General features: G+C 41.1%; 1 pseudogene; it reads left to right on the forward strand.

Moving 5' to 3' along the window:
- Positions 1-7,517: 7,517 nt before the first annotated feature.
- LOC102410716 lies at positions 7,518-9,009 on the forward strand (annotated as a pseudogene).
- The last annotated feature ends 368 nt before the right edge of the window (positions 9,010-9,377 follow it).

Genomic DNA, 9,377 nt, shown 5'->3' on the forward strand with positions numbered 1-9,377 from the left:
GTTTCAGGAGAGTGTTCTTTGAGTGTTGACTGCCATACCTGTTGTTACCCTGATTAGGCCAAAAAACTGTGATGTCTGATAAATTCCCAGCAAAGGGTGGCAAGCAGCCTGTTTCTTTCAAAAAACTCAGAAGCTCAACCAAAGTTTTTGCTATAATGAAAATGATCCAGAGTGTTTTTCTGGCAGTTTTGAGGTTGGAACACTTTAGTTTTCACAGGGAGGAAAACACTGCTTTTGTCGTCTGGCCCAAATATACAGGCTCAGCAATGCAACTTTCCCTGCAGATTCTGAGCAGCGTAAAAGACACACCAAGACACACTGCCCCTTTCATGAGTAAAGATGTCTGAGAAGAGTTTTCTGTGAGTGGGGAGTGTCATATCTGTTATTACCCTAATTAGGCAAAATTATACTGTCTGATGACGTCCTAGCAAGTAGTGGCTCGCATCCTGTTTCTTTCAGAATAGTCATATGCTTGACTAAATTTTTTGCTTCAGTGAAGAGATAAATGATCCAGAGTGTATTTCTGACAGGTTTGAGGCTGACCTTTCTAGCTCTCATAGGGTAAAGTATGGCTTTTGCCATCAGGCCCCAATATTCAGGCTTAAAAAAAGCATCTTTCCCTGAAGTTTCTGAGCCGTGTACAAAACACACTTAGGACATATTGCACCCTCCCATGAGAAAAGATTTCTGGGGAGAATGTTTAGTATATGTTGATGCCACACACATCATTACCCTAATTAAGCCAAACTGTACTGTGACGACTTCTCAGCAAGGAGTGGCAAGAAGCTTGTTTCTTTCATAAAACAAATTTGCTTGACCAAAGGTTTTGCTGTAATGAAGAGAAATGATCCAGGGTGGTGTTCTGGCAAGTTTGAGGCTGAAACTCTCCCTTGTTTTCAAAGGGGGAAAATACTGCATTTGCCATCAGGCCCCAATATCCAGGCTAACAAAAGCAGCTTTCCCCGCAGTTTCCGAGCAGTGTAAAAGACACAGCTAGGGCACACTGCACTCTTTCACAAGTTAAGATGTCTGAGGAGAGTGTTCTGTGTGTGTTGACTTCCATACCTGTTGTTACCCTGATTAGGTGAAACTGCGTTGTCTGATGACTTACGAGCATATAGTAGCAAGTAGCCTGTTTCTTTCAGAATAGTCAGATGCTTGACCAAATTTTTTGCTCCAATGAAGAGATAAATGATTCAGAGTGTATTTCTGGCGGTCTTGTGGCCTGCCCTCTCTAGCTCTCACAGGGGTAAAATAATGCTTTTGCTGTAAAGAAGAGATAAATGATCTTGAGTGTTTTCCTGTCAGGTTTCAGGCTGCAACTCTAGCTTTCACAGGAGAAAAGTACTGCTTTTGCCATCAGGTCCCACTATCCAGGCTCACAAAATCAGCTTTCCCCACAGCTTCTGAGCAGTGTAAAAGACACAACGAGGACACACTGCACCCTTTCATGAGTAAAGATGTCTGGAAAGAATGTTCTATAAGTGTTGACTGTCATACAATTTATTACCATATTATGCAAAATTGAACTTTCTGAAGACTTCCCAGCAACTACAGGCAAGCAGCCTGTTTCTTTCAGAAAACTCAAATGATTGACCAGAGTTTTTGTTGTAATAAGGAGATAAGTGAAGCAGAGTGCTTTTCGGGTGGGTTTGAGGCTGGAACTCTCAGACTTTCACAGGGGAAATATACTGCTTTTGCCATCAGGCTCCCATAACCAGGCTCACAAAGGCAGCTTTCCCTGCAGGTTCTGAGCAGTGTAAAAGACACAACGAGGACACACTGCACCCTTCCATGAGAAAAGGTGTCTGAGCCAAGAGTTCTGTGAGTTTTGACTGCCATGGCCTCTGTTAACCTGATTAAGTCAACTGTACTGTGTGAAGACTTCACAGCAAGGAATGGCAAACAGTTGGTTTCACTCAAAAAATTCAAATGCTGACCAAAGTTGTCGCTGCAATGAAGAAATAAAGGAACCAGAGGTTTTTTCCAAGGCAGATTTGAGGCCGCAACTATCTAGCTTTCACAAGTGTAAAATACTGAATTTACCATCAGTCCCTAAGATCCAAGCTCATAAAAGCAGCTTTCCCTGCAGTTTCTGAACAGTGTATAAGATACACCTAGAACACACTGCACCATTTTATGAGTAAAGACATCTGGGGAGAGTGTTCTTTCAATGTTGACTGCCATACCTATTGTTACCCTGATTAGGCAAAACTGTACTATCTATGTCTTCCCAGCAAGCAGTGACAAGCAGCCTATTACTTTCATAAAACTCAAATGTTTGACCAAAGATTTTGCTGTAATTAAGATATAAATGATCAAGACTGCTTTTCTGGCAGGTTTCAAATTGCAACTCTCTAGCTCTCACAGGGAGAAAATACTGTTTTTACCATCAGGGCCCAGTACCCAGGCTCTCAAAAACAACTTACTTACCTCACAGTTTCCAAGCAGTGTAAATCACACACCTAGGACACACTACACACTTTCATGAATAAAGGTATTCAGTTCAGTTCAGTTCAGTCACTCAGTCGTGTTTGACTCTGCAACCCCATGAATCGCAGCACGCCAGGCCTCCCTGTCCATCACCAACTCCAGGAGTTCACTCAGATTCAGGTCCATCAAGTCAGTGATGCCACCCAGCCATCTCATCCTCTGTCGTTCCCTTCTCCTCCTGCCCCCAATCCCTCCCAGCATCAGGGTTTTTTCCAATGAGTCAACTCTTCGCATGAGGTGGCCAAAGTACTAGAGTTTCAGCTTTAGCATCATTCCTTCCAAAGACCATCCAGGACTGATATCCTTTAGAATGGACTGGTTGGATCTCCTTGCAGTCCAAGGGACTCTCAAGAGTCTTCTCCAACACCACAGTTCAAAAGCATCAATTTTTCAGCACTCAGCTTTCTTCACAGTCCAACTCTCACATCCGTACATGACTACTGGAAAAACCATAGCCTTGACGAGACAGACCTTTGTTGGTAAAGTAATATCTATGCTTTTTAATATGCTATCTAGGTTGGTCATAACTTTCCTTCCAAGGAGTAAGCGTCTTTTAATTTCATGGCTGCAATCAGCATCTGCAGTGATTTTGGAACCCCAAAAAATAAAGTCTGACACTGTTTCCACTGTTTCCCCATCTATTTCCCATGAAGAAAGGTGTATGGAGAGAGTATTCTTTGAGTGTTGACTGTCACACCTGTTGTTACCCTGATTAGGCCAAACTCTACTATGTGAAGACCCCAGTAAGGAGTGGCAAGCAGCCTGTTTCATTCAGAAAACTCAGGTGCAGACAAAAGTTGTTGCTGACATCAAGAGATAAAAGAACCAGAGTATTTTTCAAACAGGTTTGAGTCTGCAACCTTCTAGCCTCAAGGTGGGAAAACACTGCTTTTGCCATCTGGCTCTGCAGTTTCTAAGCAGTGTAAAATACACGCATAGAACACACGGCACCCGTTCATGAAGAAACATGTCTTGGGAAAGAGTTCTATGAGCGTTGACTTCCATATCGGTTGTTACCCTGATTAGCTGAAACTGTACTGTCAGTTGACTTCCCAACAAGTAGGGACAAGCAGACTGTTTCTTTCAGAAAACTCAAATGCTTGACCAAACTTTTTGTTGTAATGAAAAGATAAATGAATCAGAGGCAGGTTTGAGGCTGCAACTCTCTAGCTGTCACAAGGGGAAAATAATGTTTTTGCCATCAGGGCCCAATATCCAAGCTCACAAAAGCAGCTTTACTGCGTGTTCAGCTGAATATTAAAATGACAAACAACTCAGTCAAAAATGGGCAGATAGCCTGAAAAGACATTTATCTAAAGAAGACATACAAATGGCCAAAGAACACATGAAGACATGTATGACATCACTAATTAGTTTTAAATAAATGCAAATGAAACCTACAATGAGGTGTCACATCACATGGATCAGAATGGCCATTATCAAAAAATTTACAAACATTAAAAGGATGTAGAGGAAAGGGAATCCTCCTACTTCATTGGTGGGAATGTAAATTGGTAGAGCCATTATAGAGAACAGTATGGAGGCTCCTTAAAAAACTAAAAATAGACCTACCACATAATATAGCAATCCCACTCCTGGGTATATACCCAGATAAAAACCAAAATTTGAAAAGATATATGCACTGTTTACAATAGCCAGACATGGAAGCAACCTAAATGTCCATCAGGGAGTGATGAATAAAAAAAGATGTGGTATATATCCTAAAGCGATCAGTCCTGAGCGTTCATTGGAAGGGCTGATGTTGAAGCTGAAACTCCAATACTTTGGCCACCTGATGTGAATAGTTGACTCATTTGAAAAGACTCTGATCCTGGGAAAGATTGAAGGCAGGAGAAGGGGACGACAGAGGATAAGATGGTTGGATGGCATCACCAACTCAATGGACATGAGTCTGGGTAAACTCCTGGAGTTAGTGATGAACAGGGAGGCCTGGTGTTCTGCGGTCCATGGGGTCACAAAGAGTCAGACACAACTGAGTGACTGAACTGATATATATATAATGGAATATTACTCAGCCATAAAAAATTAGATAATGCCATTTTCAGCAATATGGGTGGACCTAGAGATTATCATACTGGGTGAAGTAAGTCAGACAAAGACAAATATGATATTGCCTATATGTGAAATCTAAAAACAAAGTCACAACTGAACTTACAAACAGAAATAGAGTCACAGGTGTAGAAAAAAATGTATGGTTACCAAAGAGGAAATGGAGGGAGAAATAAATTGGATGACTGGTATTGAAATATATACACTACTATATATAAAATACATAACTAATCTGGACCTACTGTATAATACAGGTAACTCCAGTCAATACTCTGTAATAACTTATATGGGAAAATATAAAAAAGAGTGCAACATGTATAACTGATTTACTTTGCTGTATAACAGATAATAAAACATTGTAAATCAACTATACTCTAATAAAAATTAATTTAAAAATCTCAAGTGAAATTGAAAGAAGAATAGGAGGAAAGCAGACATTAATCCAGGTGTATCAATGCTTTACAAGCATTTTAGCAACAGAATTGTGTGCTGGGTTCTCAAATTTGACTTTAGCTCTGAGATAACTTCTGGAGGACCTCTCAAAAAGTCAATATTTTCATATGCACACTTGTCTTTTTTGTTAAATTTCTATTAATAGCCTTTTCTGGACAAACTGTGAGTTTTACGGGTTGATAATGTCAATTTAAGAACTTAGAGGCCTATGGTAGCTTAGGGTACACTATGATTCACGTTCTTAGTTCAGGGATTTCTGTAAATGATCACTCACTCGTAAATACAAAGGTACACATGCTCTGTGTTTATTTGCTTGCTTGTTTTCCATCCTTGTACTTACTGATTTAATCCTTGTTCAAAGAAATAACAATATGGGTTTAACTAACATCAGCTGTCAATGGCTTATTAATATTATCAGTTCTCAAATGGGATTTCCAGTTGAAATTAGTCAACTGAAAAAATCTTTTAAATTATCCAGATTTAAAATTGCTATTTCAGTTCAGTTCATTCACTCAGTCGTGTCCAACTCTTTGCAGCCCTATGGACTGCAGCACACCAGGCTTCCCTGTCCATCACCAACTCCCAGAGCTTTCTCAACCTCAAGTGCATCAAATCAGTGATGCCATCCAACCATCTCACCCTCTGTCTTCTCCTTCTCCTGCCTTCAGTCTTTTCCTGGATCAGTGTCTTTTCCAATGAGTCGGTTCTTTGCATCAGGTAGCTAAAGTATTGGAGCTTCAGCTTCAGTATCAGTCCTTCCAATGAATATTCAGGACTGATTTTCTTTAGGATGGACTGGTTTCATCTCCTTGCAGTCCAAGGGACTCTCAAGAGTCTTCTCTAAAACCACACTTCAAAAGCATCACTTCTTCAGGGCTCAGGAAGGCAGGAGAAGGAGAAGACAGAGGGTGAGATGGTTGGATGGCATCACTGATTTGATGCACTTGAGGTTGAGAAAGCTCTGGGAGTTGGTGATGGACAGGGAAGCCTGGTGTGCTGCAGTCCATAGGGCTGCAACTTTGAATAGACAGATAGCAAATAATGTCTCTGCTTTTTAATATACTGTCTAGGTTGGTCATAGCTTTTCTTCCAATGAGCAAGTGTCTTATAATTTCATGGCTGCAGTTACCACCTGCAGTGATTTTGGAGCCCAAAAAATAAAGTCACTGTTTCCATTGTTTCCCCATCTATTTGCCATGAAGTGATGGGACCGAATGCCATGATCTTTGTTTTTTGAATGTTGAGTTTTAAGCCAGCTTTTCACCACTTCAGTATTCTTGCCTTGGGAACCCGATGAACAGTATGAAAAGGCAAAATTGTTATTTGGATATATGTAAAGATGTGAATGCATTTAATCATAAGCTGATTATTATTTTTATGGACCACCAGGCATCTTTTACAGGTAGAAACCAGAAGAAAGGACTGTTGTTTGCATGTTACTTGATGAACTCTCAATGACTGAATCCCCACCATCTTCCAGTCTGAGCCTATATGAGGATGGAGTACTGGCCAATGTGAGTAAGTTAATAAAGAAAGTAACATCAAATGATTCGTTCTTCTGTAGATATCAATGCTGTTAGCAGAGTTATGTTTCTGTATTTTTTTTAAGCATTTCTGCTTTACCGTGTGCAGAACAGAAGGATCACAGTGACAGGTATACTTTCCATTCTAATGTTAGAACTACTGAGTCTCAGATTGTCTATCAAATCCAGAATGATCTCCATTCCAGAAACAACAGCCTTCCCTTGTTTCTGAAAGTTTAAAAATACTTGAGTTAGTAGTAATATTAGAATTTATTTCCCTTTTATTATTTTATCAAAAAATTGTCATTTCTCTTGAGGTCTTTTTCATTTTACTCCTCCTTTTTTCCTATTTTGTACCCTCTCCAGCATGTACTCTAATATTTTCCACAAAACAAACTCCTATCCATCTTTCAATAAACTTGTCCTTCCAAGATGGCTCACAAATAAAGAATCTGCCTGCAATGCAGGAGACATGGGTTCTATCCCTGGATTGGGAAGATCCTCTGGAGAAGGAAAAGGCAATCCACTTGAGTATTCTGGCCTAGAAAATCCCATGGACAAAAGAGCCTGGCAGTCCACGGGGCTGCAAAAGAATCAGACATGACTTTGTGACTAAACCACAAGGATCTTAAGCGGTGTCTGGGAGCCTGTCAATTCCTCTGGCTTTTACTTACTTACAAAAGAATTTTTTCAAAAGTTGAGCATCTGTATACCTTTATTAACATTCATGAGAGAGATTGTCTTGATTCTTATTTTGTCCTGATAATGTGCCTGACTAGCCTATTCTTTTATACATCAAAAGGTGGAAAACATCAAGTTCAGAATTTCCATCAGACTTCTGGAGAATTAGCTAAATAGTGAATACATAGCTAAAGAGTGAAGACAGGGTGCATTACTTACCTTGACTCTTAGCTTGTCAGGGATAGTAACCGGGACCTGGTGTCTACTATTGCCTGTGCCTGCTGACCTATAGCCACCATGTGTTAGAGCATCTCCTTCCACGTTGGCCAGGCTGCTGTCCAGATCAGCAATGCCTGCTGGGAGCTCTACTGCCTAGAACACAGCATCCAGCCTGCTGGCCAGATGCCAAGTGACAAGACTATTGGGGGAGGAGATGACACCTTCAACACCTTCTTCAGCGAGACAGGTGCTGGAAAGCATGTGCCCAGGGCAGTGTCTGCAGACCTGGAACCCACAGTCATTGATGAGGTTCGCACTGGCACCTACTTCCAGCTCCTCCACCCTGAGCAGCTTATCACAGATAAAGAAGATGTTGCCAATAACTGTGCCTGAGGTCACTATACCATTGGCAAGGAGATCATTGATCTTGTCTTGGACCGAATTTGGAAATTGACTGACCAGTGCACAGGTCTCCAGGGCTTCTTGGTTTTCACAGCTTTGGTGGGGGAACTGGTTCTGGGTTTACCTCCCTGCTGATGGAACATCTCTCTGTTGATTATAGCAAGAAGTCCAAGCTGGAATTCTCTATTTACTCAGCCCGCCCCCACCCCCAGGTTTCCACAACTGTAGTTTAGCCCTACAACACCATCCTCACCACCACACCATCCTGGAGCATCTGATTGTGCCATCATGGTAGACAATGAAGCCATCTATGATACCTGTTGTAGAAACCTTGATATTGAGCACCCAACCTACACGAATCTTAACTGCCTATTAGCCAGATAGTGTCCCCCATCACTGATTCCCTGAGGTCTGATGGAGCCCTGACTGTGGATCTGACAGAGTTCCAACCTGGTGCTCTATCCCCACATTCACTTCCCTCTGGCCACATACACCCCTGTCATCTCTGCAGAGAAAGCCTACCATGAACAGCTTTCTGTAGCAGAGATCACCAGTGCTTGCTTTGAGCCAGCCAACCAGATGGAGAAATGTGACCCTTGTGGTGGTAAATACATGGCCTGCTGCCTGTTGCACTACGGTGACGCGGTTCCCAAAGATGTTGTACCGCCATTGTCACCATCAAGACCAAGTGCATCATCCAGTTTGTGGACTGGTGCCCCACTTCAAGGCTGGCATTAATTACTAGCTTCCCACTGTGGCACCTGGTGGAGATTTGACCAAAGTCCAGTGAACTATGTGCATGCTGAGCAACACCACAGCCATCACTGAGGTCTGGGCTTGCCTAGACCACAGGTTGACCTGATGTATGCCAAGCATGCCTTTGTTCACTGGTATGTGGGTGAGGGCATGGAGGAAGGAGAGTTTTCTGAGACCTGTGAGGACATGGTTGCCCTTGAGAAGGATTATGAGGAGGTTGGTGTGGATTCTGTTGAAGGAAAGGGAGAGAAAGGAGAGGAATACTAATTACCATTTCTTTGAGCCCTACAGCATATCGTCATCAGAGCGTCAGCATTAGCTGACAGGTGCAAAAACTTTCTGACTAGATTGTCTTCACTTTCAATTGTGATCATGTATTGCTTTCCCATGTGTACCTGTAACACTTCTGTCTCAAACGTAAAGATTTTAAAGAAAAAAAAAGGAATGAAGACAATCTGATGATTAGAATGATGATAATGACAATGAAGCTGATCATAAGTAAAATTTAGAAGGTAAAAAAATTCTGGCATCAATTTAAAATAAATCTATTCTGTACTTTCTGCTCAGTTTTTGTAAACCCAAAATGTTTCTAAAAATAAAAATGTTTTAATTTCAAAAATTACAGTAGTATTAGACTTGCCATTAGAGATTGTCATTTAATGATTCAATAAATATTTATGATTAATTTAAGAAAATTTAATCCAAAGGATTTAATGCTTTAAGCTTAATGCTTAAAGTTGCTAATGTACAAAACTGCAAAATGAATTGTAGACTTACAGG

The sequence above is a fragment of the Bubalus bubalis genome, chromosome 12 (assembly GCF_019923935.1).
Source record: "Bubalus bubalis isolate 160015118507 breed Murrah chromosome 12, NDDB_SH_1, whole genome shotgun sequence".
Classification (NCBI taxonomy): Eukaryota; Metazoa; Chordata; class Mammalia; order Artiodactyla; family Bovidae; genus Bubalus; species Bubalus bubalis.